The following is a 12,252-nucleotide window of genomic DNA, read 5'->3' as shown; positions in this document are numbered from 1 at the left end:
AGGCTTCCTGAAATGGACACACGTGCTTGGCCTTTGGCCTCACGCCGCACAACACCCCCTGCTGCACTACAGCCGCTGGGAAACTCGCTGGCCTGTTGCATCCATGGAAATGGCACTGACTCTTTAGCCCCACTAGCCTGCAGTGTATTCCTGCTCCAGCACAAGGGACTGGAGGGGACTCAGGAAGGGGGTCCCTGCAAAATTGTGGTGACTTTTCTCTCAGCTTTTATTTAAATGGGTTTCATTCTAGATAAAGTGAAGCAGGAACAAGCTTTACAGTGTTAAGGGCCCCCAAGGCCCTCTCATCCGCTTCCCCATCCCTTTCCTGCCCTTTGCTACGCTCACTGATGGTCCCCAATTCTGTTCCCTCTCAGCTACTCCCAGATAGACCCCCCGCCCCTCACTGCCAGCACTTCCCCTCCTCCCCTAACAAGACACCAGAGGGCTCTCAGACTCATACCAAGGTGGTAAATTTGGGGTCACCACTTTGTCTTTATTCCCACAACTGGTCCCGGGTGCCTCAGGCCCTGCAATCACCTGTTTCTTCAGGGCCATGCACCCAACTCTCTGCCCATCCTCAGTCTCCTGCACCTCCCCAAACCTCAGTACCCCTCAGCTTTCCCCACCTCAATCCCTGCCCCACCAAATCCCTGTGGCCCCCAAACTCCCTGCCCCCTCTCCTCCCCTGCACTGTCCCATCTCCATTTACCCCCAAACCCTAGAACCTGTCTCTGTACAATTGACAGGTCAGCATCTCACTGGCTCCATCTGATGACTTCCGGGCTACCCCTGTGGAGAAGGAAGAAGAATCTTATTGTCTGTGTGTGAACGGATGGAAAACAATGTCTTGGGCTGTGACCCCAAAATCTCTGGGTAAGGGACTTGGCAACTCCAAAATCTCAGGATCAGGGACTAATGGATGGCTCCAAAACCTCTGTGAAAGGGACCAAGTGGCTCTGAAATTTCTGGATCAGATACTGGATGGCTCCAACCTCTCTGGAAGGGACTGATCCGCTGTGAAAGGAGGAAGGCTGGCCTTGTGGCTGAGGCGCTGGACTGGACTCAGGAGACCTGGATTCAGTGTCCTGCTCTTGGGCAAGTCAGTGTCCCCGTGCCTCAGTTTCCCCATCTAATTACTGCGATGGGGGCCATATAAATACCTGGATTGACAGCCTGGTTGGGTCTGAAATTTCTGGAAAAGGAAGATGATGGCTCTGAAACCCTGCAGGGGTCTGGGCGGCAGAATCTGAAGACCTGACCCTGCACTCCCCTCCTCTCCATCTTGCCCTGCCGCATTTGGTGTAGACATTGGCGCCGAGGGGTTGGAAGGCCACTGCAGAGCTGTGCTAAAGTGCTAGCCTGCACAATGTGACTTGAGCTCTGCCCTCTTTAGAGAGGTTTCCATGTAATCAAAGCAGAACACCAAGCGAATGACACTGACACCTCTGTAGCTGCAGTGCCTGGCAGAACACTTATCCTCCTTTGTTTCAGGTAATGTGGATTTCTCAGTGAGCGCTGAGGCCCTGAAGACAGATCTGCCCTGCGGGAACGAGGTAGTGGAGACCCTGGACAAAGGGCGGAAGGACACAGTGATCAAACAGCTGTTAGTGGAGGTAGGTGGGCTGTTTAGTCTCTGTGGTGTAGAGAAGCCATGATAACTTACTGCTGTGTCGTGACAACTGATATAATGCTGCAGGTCTTCTTGGTTTTATAGGGAAGCCATAATGACTTAATATGATCTCAGCAATAACACATTCTCTAACGCTGTAAAGGGAAGCCTAACCAAAAGAAGGCTGAGGAGAGATATGATTGCTCTCTATAAATATAAGAGGAATAAATACAAGGGAGGGAGAGGAATTATTTAAGCTCAGTACCAATGTGGACACAAGAAAAAATGGATATAAACTGGCCATCAGGAAGTTTAGACTTTAAATTAGATGAAGGTTTCTAACCATCAGAGGAGTGAAGTTGTGGAACAGCCTTCCAAGTGGGGGCAAAAGACATATCTGGCTTCAAGGCTAAGCTTGATAAGTTTATGGAGGGGATGGTATAATGGGATAGCCTAATTTGGGCAATTAATTGGTCTTTGACTATTAGCGGTAAATATGCCCAATGGCTTGTGATGGGATGTTAGATGGGGTGGGATCTGAGTTACTACAAAGAATTCTTTCCTGGGTGTCTGGCTGGTGAGTCTTTCCCACATACTCAAGGTTTAGCTGATCTCCATATTTGGGGTCGGGAAGGAATTTTCCTCCAGGGCAGATTGGCAGAGGCCCTGGCGTTTTTTCGCCTTCCTCTGCAGCATGGGGCACGGGTCACTTGCTGGAGGATTCTCTGCACCTTGAAGTCTTTAAACCATGATTTGACGACTTCAATGGCTCAGACATAGGTTTGATACAGGAGTGGGTGAGTGAGATTCTGTGGCCTAAGTTGTGCAGGAGGTCAGACTAGACGATCATAATGGTCCCTTCTGACCTTAAAGTCTATGAGTCTATGATTCTATAACTTCTTACAGAAAAATATTGGTATCTTGTTACACCGTGTGATTGAAATAATAAGCAAAGGTGATAAGTTTCTCACAGCCATGTCTTTTGGGACAGAAACCAAAGGAGAGTCCAAAGGAGAGCAACAAAAATGATAAGAGGTTTAGCAAACCTGACATATGAGGAAAGGTTGAAAGAATTGTGCATGTTTAGTCTAGAGAAGAGATGGCTGAGGGGAGAACAAGATAACAGTCTTCAAATATGTGCTATAAGGGGAATGGTGATCAATTGTTCTCCATGCCCACCAAGGGTAAAACAAGAAGTAGTTGGCTTAGATTGCAGCAAGAGAGATTTAGGTGTGATACCAGGAATAACTTTCTAACTGTAAGGGTAGGTAAGCACTGGCCCAGGTTACCTGGGAAGGCTGCGGATTCCCCATTATTGCAGGTTTAAGAACAGTTTGGACAAACACCTGTCCAGGATAGTCTAGGTGTACTTGGCTCTGCCATATTCTGAGCGGGATGGATTAGATGACCTCTCAAGGGCCCTTCTAGCCCTACATTTCTATGATTCTGTCCTGTTACAGTCAATCTGTTTTGGCTTTTGCTTTAAAGTTATCCTATATGCCAAGTGAAATTTGAATGATAACTTGGCTACTTTTTCAATATATAGGGATCCAAAGAAATGTGAAACACTCCACAAAAAAATTCAAAATAAGTGATTTCTAAACCTCTTCAGCTGAAGAAGTATTCACTTTGCTTCTGTCACATTAGTGGAAATGTCCAACTTCATCTTTGGCGGATCTGACAGTTCTGGAAACACAGAGATTTATTTTTCTTAGAATTATGAAGGAGATGAAAATTGGGCTTAAAATAATAGGAGCCTCGTGCAGGGGCGGCTCCAGGTACCAGCACAGCAAGCGCGTGCCTGGGGCGGCAAGCTGTGGGGGGCGGCATGCCGGTCGCCGTGAGGGCGGCAGTTAGGCAGCCTTCGGCGGCATGCCTGTGGGAGGTCCATCAGTCCCGTGGCTTCGGTGGCAATTTGGCGGCGGAGACGCCGAAGGTGCGGGACCAGCAGATCACCCGCAGAAATGCTGCCGAATCCACGTGACCAGCGGACCGCCCACAGGCGTGCTGCCGAAGGCCGCCTGACTGCCGTGCTTGGGGCGGCAAAAAACATAGAGTAACTCCTGGCCTAGTGGCACCTTTATGGAATGTAGGGGGTGTGCTGGTCTTGCCCTGTTATTTTAAAGAACTGACTAGTGCACCACTGAATCAGAAATGCTCATCTGTGTGCGCTAGGCTAACAAAGAGTTAGAGCTGGTTGGAAAACAGGATTTTTTTTCCCCAGTGAATTTTTCATCATAAAAAAAAACTTTAACAAATCTTTGATCACTGCATTTGGATTTCAAAACTAAACTCAACAGCAGATTTGTCACTGAGATTAATTTTGAAAAGACATTTGGAAACAAAACAAAAAACGTTCCTATTAACCTCAAATGTTGTTTTAGTGTGTGTGTGTGGGGGGGGGGCGGTGTCAACTTTTGGATTCTCCCCCGTCCTGCCTGCCATACACACACACTTTTTAAAACTTTTTACCTTTTCCGACTGAAGAAAGAGAGGTAAAGGTTTTTTAAAAGTGTGAGAAAGTGAGGGAAAGCCCCTTTTCACACTTGGCTACTGGTTTCCACCTGGCAAAAGTTGGAAAACAATTATAAAAAGGGGGGAAACCTACTATTCTCAGAATAAAAAATTGCGGGGGAGGGGTGTGTTCCAAAAACAAAAGTTGTTTTGACTAAACCCTTTTTTTTCACATTTAGTTCCTGAGTTTTAGTCAAAATTGTTTTGGTCATCTCAATAAATAACAGGGCTTCTTCTTTAGCTCAAGCCATGGGGGTCTGGGCCTTTGGAGCAGGAGGAGCTGAGTTCTATCCCTACTGTAGCCCTACAGGACTAATTGGCCACAGTGTGTAATGGTGAATTTCTAGGTGGCCCTGCAGTCACTACAATATGTCATTTCAGGGCACTGAGCGCTTTGGCCCTGACCCAGCAAAGCTTGCTTTACTTTAGGCACATGACTTGTCCCATTGACCTCAGACAGCCTTAAAGTTAAACACTTGGCAGGATCGAGCCCCTACATCCCTTCATTAGCATCACAGCATATTATCAGCACCAGCACATGGTGTAAAGCTGGAAGTTCTCTCTGTGTAACAAGTGTAAGGGGACTGCTGCCCCCTTACTAACATTCAGTGGGGGTGTTTTAGTTGCTAGCTCCCAGCACTGAAAGGGGAAGTGTCGATGGGAAATCAGGAGCCTGAGACTGACAGTCCCCAGGAACAATGGGGAGAGGCCAATGCTCCAGATCAGCCTGATTGACAGGGTGGGCAGGCTAATCAGAGAGTCAGGAGGCCAAGGGGGTCCCGTCCTCTGTGTGAACTGGAATGGCTTGGGTCAGACAGAGTGGGGCTGAGCTAAGGAGAGAGCAGGGGCCCGAGCTAAGCTGCTGGGAGCAGAGCTGCAGCCCCAAAGCCAGAGCACAGCCCAGAGAGAGCAGACCTGCAGCAACCAGAGCCAGAGGGGCCAGACAAGCAGCCAGGGAGCAGGTCAGAGCTGGAAGCAGAGTCACAGAAGCAGCCTGCAGAGCAGACCTGTTCTGGGGCAGAGCTGTAGCAACCAGAGTCAGAGAGGCCAGAGAAGCAGCCCAGGGAGCTGAAGGCAGAGCAGCAGCAGCAGCGCTGAGGCAGTGTGAAGCCGGAGCTGGGGCTGGAGCCGTCCGGAGCTGGGTGCGGTGAGCAGCTGGGGAGAGGAGGGGAACCCTGGGCAGTGGGCCCAGCACAGGGAGACGCCTCAGCCAAGAGGCTCTGCAGGCCAGACTTGGAGGGGGATCGTAACCCTGTCAGGGCGGGAGCAACGCTGGGAAAAAGGGTCCTGCCACCTAGAGCCTGAGAGCGTGTGGCCACCGCCAGAGCAAGTGTCCAACCCGCAGCATCTCTGCAGCACAGCCAGGGCCTGAGAAGGAGCCTGGGACCTACAAGGAACAGACTGTGACCTGCCCTGACGTTCCAGAGACACTGTTTGTGATGTTCCCTGCCACAGAGCGGGGTGATGTTTCCTTCAACCTTTCCCATTTTTCCTTATTCTTTTTTAAAATTAATTGTTAATTAAACAACTTGTATTTGCTTTAAATTGTATGAAATGATCAGTGGGTCAGGGAGGTGCCCAGTGCAAAGAGAGTACCCCGGAGTGGGGACACCCTAGCCCCTGTCCTGGGTGACCACAGCAGGGTTGGGGGTCGAGCCCCCCAGAAATTCTGGGCCCAGCCTTGTCAGGGTTTACGAGGAATCTGCCAGACAGGAGAGTGGAAGGGGAGTCCTCAAGGGCAGGGAGGCCTCTAGGTAAAGGAAGTGGAAGCGAGGACTCAGATCCTTTCAGTAGCCCACTTCACCGGGGTAGTGCAGAAGCCAGGAAAGTTCCCCACAATAGCGGAACCATTCTCCCGCTTACACAAGGAAAGTCCACGTTTTACGGTGTGCTAGCAGCAACTAATCACCCGTGGTAGAACACTGCAATATCCTCCCCTGGGGAGTGAGGAGGCAATAACTTGTTAGTAGCCGATTTCCAACTATTAGCTGCTGGCTTCATGAGAATTATTATTACATGAGAATTTGCAAGTCTCTTTCTTTCTTTTTATTTCTTCTCCCCAGCATTGTCCCTTCTCCCCATCACCCCTGGCCAGATGTTTCTGAAACCAGGTGCTCAGTGTCTCTGCAGGTTCTCACCTTTCTCATTTTCCTTCCCCTTCCCTGTTCCTCCCCAACCCGAAGCCTGAAGGGTATGAGAAGGAAACGACCTACAACTTCCTGCTCTGTGCAGCTGGTAAGAACCCCACCCCTCCTGACCTGCCTCTGCAAAGGGAAGGGTGGAAACCCCAGATGTCCGAGGGGAAGAGCTAACTAGAAGCAGTAATCTGGAACTGAAGAAAGTGGGACACCTCCAGCTGGATAACAAGGAAAGGTTTCCTAACACTGAAGGGCTGGAATGGCCCCCATGGGAAGGGCTGGAAGCATAGGTTTCCTGGCCCGGGTCCTGGGGGGATGGGCTAGATGGGATTTAATGTAGGGTTACCATACGTCCGGTTTTTCCCGGACATATCCTGCTTTTCGGCAATCAAACCCCCGTCCAGGGGGGAATTGCCGAAAAGCCAAACATGTCCGGGAAAATGCCGTCCGGGCACTTCCCCTCCCACGGCTGCTCTGCTCCGCTCCTCCCCTCTCAGACTTTAAGAGCCGAGCTGCCCGAGCCAGCGCTACTGGCTTCGGCCAGCCCCCGCTGCCAGGGCCCGTGGAGGGTCCTCTTTTTTCATTTATTTAATGGGGCTTTCCCCTTCTCTCACTCTCTGATTCCATGGAGTGAAATTACAAACTGGAAGGTGCCAGAGAAAGAGCTGGAGACTGCAGTTCCCTTGTCTCACCAGCGGGTGGCCCCTCGCTCCATGTGAAGGGCTGGGATGGCGAGTGAGGGGATCCACGGCTGAGAGGGGAGTTGGGGATGCGTGGGGGGTTCACTATAAAGCGATGGAGGAATGGAGCTGCTAAAGGCAGGGAGCCCCAGTGCAGTGCCAGGGGAAAGACAGCAGCAGGGGCAGTGTCCTAGCTCCTGTGCTGGGGCCTGGTCACTGCTACACGGGGGGATTTTACTACAATCCCATCTATGTCACTTTTCCCCAGGAAAGACAGCGCCGCAGCCAATGTCCCTGAAGTTCCCAGAAAACGTGGTGCAGGGCTCGGCCAGAGCCTATTTCTCAGTGCTGGGTAAGTGAGGCAGTTCGAAGAGCCTGGCTGTGCATGCTGCTGCCGTCCCTTCCCCGTGCCTGATGGGGTACTGGTCTTTCCACCCGTTCCACTCCTCACCCCGTTGTGCACCCGTCACAGCCCCTCCATTTATCCCCCAGCTACCCACTGCTGTAGTCTCTATCTAGCACTTCACCCCTTTTTCTCTCTCCTTCCCCCCACCTCTGCCTCTGGGCCCACGTCTCTAGCTATTCGTCCAGCCTAGTGCTCCCATCTGTCCTTCCAGCAGCACGCCCTTCACTTTGCCTTTCATGTGTCCCTTCTCTCTCAGAGCATATTTCTCTGTCTTCTTTCTCTGTGTTGTGTGTCTCTCTCTTTCCCTCTTATTGCCTGTGATCTCACAAGCCTGTTATGGATACCTCACACTGGCATCCTTTCTCTGTGGTGCACTCTGCCTCCGCAGGCCGGCTCTGGGCCACACTGACTCCCTGTGTCTCCATCCCCAGGCGATATCCTGGGCACAGCCATGCAGAACCTGCAGCAGCTCCTCCAGATGCCCTTCGGCTGTGGGGAGCAGAACATGGTCCTGTTTGCCCCCAACATCTACGTCCTGGACTATCTGAATAAGACGGGGCAGCTGAGCGAGGAGACCAAATCCAAGGCCATTGGATACTTAGTCAGCGGTGAGCAGGGACGGGGCTTTTGTTTCTTCACTTGCTCCCTTCCAAGCTTGTGCTGGGAGCTTTTTGTGTGTGCCTTGCTCAGATAATGCTCCAAATGGGAAGGATGGACAGACTGAGGGGACCACCTGCCTTTTAGGGGGGAGGGGGAACGCACTTGTATCTTCTCAGCCCTGTCATCCCATTGCTCTCCAGTGTGTGAGCCCAGTGGTAATTCACTCTTACCCAGCAAACCAGACTCGGCTCCCTAGATGGCCTATAGGCCTTCCTAGCCACCAGTGTATTGGCAGCACTGTCACAACTGACCCCTCATCATTCACCTTTGAACCAGGGCCTCTGACACCCCCTCCGCGCCAATCCTGCACCAGAGGTCAGAGGTTCCCTTTCCCAGGAGCTACTCTGAGTAGTTACTTCATTAATGGTTGGTGTTACAATAGATCACTTCCCAACAGGGGGTGCCATAGCATGGTAGCATGCTTAGATCTAGGGTGACATCTAGGAACGTAGAAACTCTAGTCTCTGGAAGTGCTCGATGCGAGAAGGTGGGTCCATGTGGATGAATGACAGCCTGGGTGCTGCACTGCACTGGGTTCACTGGGTGCATTTCTGCTGATGACCTGCAAGGCGGAGAAGAGCTGGGTTGGTTCTGCAGGTCTGGCAGCAGTAAATGGAGCAAAACCTGGGTTTAAGCTTGTTTTCACTAGGGGAGATGTGTCTATTTGTGACACATTTAGCCGACTTGTAGTTTTAATACATGTTAGTTGATCATGGTAAACTCTAGGCTCCTCGCTAAGGTTAACTCAACCAGCTAACATGTGTGAAACTACAAGTGCCTTGTCTGTGTTAGGATTGAAACACGTGTTAGCTAGCAATGTTGGTAATGCTCCTTTATTCCTAATGTGGACATGACCTTTGCCAGTAAAGCCAGTAGCCATGACTCTGAACACACACGGGGCAGAGCTGCTGAGTGACAAGGGGCCTTTTCCACATAGTCACTTTTCAAAACAGCCCCAGTTTGGGTCACACCTTTGATTATTCCTCATTCTCCATTTCTGCTCCACTTTGTTTTTAATGAGGGTTAGCAATCTTTCAGAGACAGCCTTCCTATTTATTTTAAGTGCTGCAAAGGGATCCTTGAACCTGGTATAGGTGGCTAGTAGATGCACATCATAACTCTGTTGCCTGTACTTTCTTTTAATGCCTAACAGAAGACCCAGGCCTCTCTGCTGAGACACTGAGGCTGTTTCTAGGAATGGGAGGCCTGCCTGACTTGTGTACTCTACATAGGACCTGCTTCTGCGTCTAAGGCTTGATCTAAACCCAGCTTTGTACCAGTGTAACTTTCAGTTAGGAGGTGATATTTTACCAAAATAATTTAATCAGTTCAACCCCTAGTGTGGATGCAGTTCTACTCCCTTCCCATCTGGGAACAAGCTGTACTGGTATTAGCACTTTTATACTATCCTAACTACATCCACACTGGGGGATTCACAGCATTTTAATGCTACTGGTACAATTAAAGCAGGATGTTTGTGTGTAGACAGGGCTGAAAATTCTCTTTTCCTGGCTGACGTCTACACCTGGACTTTATTGCAGTAAAACCCAATTTAATTCTCCCTTTCAGGTTACCAGACACAGCTGAATTACAAACACTGGGACGGCTCCTACAGCACTTTTGGGCCACGTTATGGGCAATCAGGGAACACCTGGTAAGATTTCAGTGCTGCTGAATTCTTTCCCTTCTCTTGTTATAACCTGGAGCTTGCCCATTGTTAACAGGTGCTGATCATGAAGGGGCGGAGGAGAGGGGAGGAGCTCTAGAGCTGATGATGTGGGATAAGGCAACTATGGGAGGTGGTAGGGAAGGGAGATCTCCTTTAGTTCATATGCTAGAGGCCTGCAATTTTGGATTAATAACCATTTACAGCCCCCCTGATTCCCTGCTCATCTCAGGTTAGAGCAGCCTGGGGCCTGTTCTAACTTGCTCCAGGTGGTCACAGTCCCCTGAGGACCATACATCAGCTCGGTGTGTCCAGAACACAGCACACTCTAGCCACTCACTTTCTGTACCAGGGGCTATATGGAGGGTGACATAAAAGTGCCGGCCAAAGATTCCCCTGCTGGGTGACTTGCTGGTAGTTTCAGCTCCCTTTGTGGTACCTGAGCAGGGTGCAGGGGTCCGAACAGGGTAGAGAATCCACCCAGAAGTCCTGATTGTGGATACTTGTCCTTTCTGAAATTATGTGTTTGACCCTCCGATGGAAAATTTGGCCACCACTGCCCTCAGGATAATGAGGTGGCTGTTAACTCAGGGTGGAGCCATCACAGCCCCTCAATGCTTAGTGCATGCCTTGCTGGGTGAAGAAACAGGTTCTGCAGGGAGTGGTGGGTGGGCAACTCTGTAGGGGTTGCTCTTCTCTCTGCCGCTACTGACTCTATGGTGTGGTGCTAGGGGGCGCTGTGCTGCAGGGAGCGGGGCGGGTTGCTCAGTAAGGGGCATTCTCCCTCTGAATGCTGACCCCAGTCTGATGCTAGGGGGTGCTATGCTGCTGTTTTTATAATAAGAAAGTGCAGAGCCAGTGTCCTGGCCATTCCTGGTCACTGAAGATGCTGAGGACTGTTCTCCCAAGGGTTCTGGACAACCACCTTCTACCCCCTAAACTGTGCCCTGGCCGTTTGAAACCAATGCAGGAAGCTGGCTCACTTCCTGTCCTAAAACGGGCAGTTTTGCTGTGGCCTGTCAGACAACTGCTGGGTTTTGCCCCCAGGCTCTGCTGCATGTCAGTAGGTGGCTGAATGAGATAATGGTTCCCTGGCCCATGGCCACCAGCTCTCTGGCCCCTGCTGCTTCCCCTCAGGCTGGCGATGCCCCAGGACCCCGTCCCCTCCAGCAAGCACAGGGCATGGGAGGGAGCTCTCACTGCTGTCCGCTCTCTGTCGCAGGCTGACGGCCTTCGTCCTCAAGTCCTTCGCGCAGGCCCGCTCTCACATCTTCATCGAGGAGAAGCACATCCAGGACGCCCTGGCCTGGCTCGTTGGCAAGCAGAAGGAAAACGGCTGCTTCCGCAGCTCCGGGACGCTCCTGAACAATGCCATAAAGGTAACGTATCCATCCAGCTGGCTTCCCATGGGCCTCATGGGACCCATACAGGACTCCAGTGACACGGAGAAAGCCTGCAACTGTGCATGGGAACAGCTCAGCCACTGCAGCACATGGGGCTGGGGCAGGGGGCTTGGAAATGGGGGAGATGGGATCTACCAAGGGAGGCAAGAGTGGGGGAGAACCATACTGTACATGGAGCGACCATGGGTAGGGGAAAGAAGAGGGGCAGATACCTGGAAGCTACCATAGTGTGGGAAGAACAGGGATGTAGAACGCTCCTGGGAGGAGGGGCCAGTGGGCGGGGTTTCAGGGTTAATGTCTCTCTCTGTGGTTCCCTGCAGGGCGGGGTGGACGATGAGGTCACGCTGTCTGCCTACATCACCATCGCGCTGCTGGAGATTCCTCTGCCCGTCACTGTACGTACCTGTAACCCCTCAAGCCACAGACAGAACTGGGGACCCCCCAGTCAGCAGCCTCCCATCCCGAGAGAGAAGCCTTTAAAAAAGGGGGAAATCCAGTCAGAAAAGACTTTAAATTGAGGTCCAAATCTGGAACTAGAATTTCCCTGCAGCTTCCCTTCCAGTCCAGGACGCTGGTTCTGTCTCATCTCTAATCCTTTTATATGATCTTTATTTAAAAACTTTTGAGGCGGCGTTTGCTTGATCCTCTCTTACAAGCCTACAGCTTAGCGTTTTACAGATATTTAACACTTGGGTAAATAACACTTAACCCCTTGGCAGTTGGCACCAGCCAAATGGGTCCCCATCAAGGGCTGATTTCTGTTCTCCTTCAGTTAGGTCTGCTCCACACCCAGAAATCGCACTGTTAAAAGTTTTATCATCAGCGAGCAACCGAAAAGACACTACTGGTGCAGTGAGTTGACACTGGGCCAGTTGTGCCAGCGGTTGTGTTCACCTAGTATCAGGCCAGATTGCCAAAAGGGTGGTGCATTGTGGGTAGGCATCCCAGTGCCCTCTGTGCCGCTTTCAGCAGCGCTATCTTGTGGGGAAATGTTGCTACGTAGCTTTCGCTGTGCTTGTGGGAAATGTTCACTCAGCACGTGGGACAAGGTAGCAAGTAGCAGGAACAGCTGGGGCTGTGGAGAATGTGCTGACTGTGTAAAAGCCAGGCGGGCTTCCCATCATTGGGCCCTTGGATGAAAAGTGCTGCCAGACAGTCTCTGCTAAAGGGAATGTT

General features: G+C 51.2%; 1 pseudogene; it reads left to right on the top strand.

Moving 5' to 3' along the window:
* The window catches only part of LOC128843411 (alpha-2-macroglobulin-like), a 60,660-nt pseudogene that overhangs the window by 37,044 nt on the left and 11,364 nt on the right, over window positions 1-12,252 (top strand).

This window comes from Malaclemys terrapin, chromosome 1 (genome assembly GCF_027887155.1).
Source record: "Malaclemys terrapin pileata isolate rMalTer1 chromosome 1, rMalTer1.hap1, whole genome shotgun sequence".
In the NCBI taxonomy this organism is placed as follows: Eukaryota; Metazoa; Chordata; order Testudines; family Emydidae; genus Malaclemys; species Malaclemys terrapin.
This window is presented reverse-complemented; position numbering and strand designations above follow the sequence as displayed.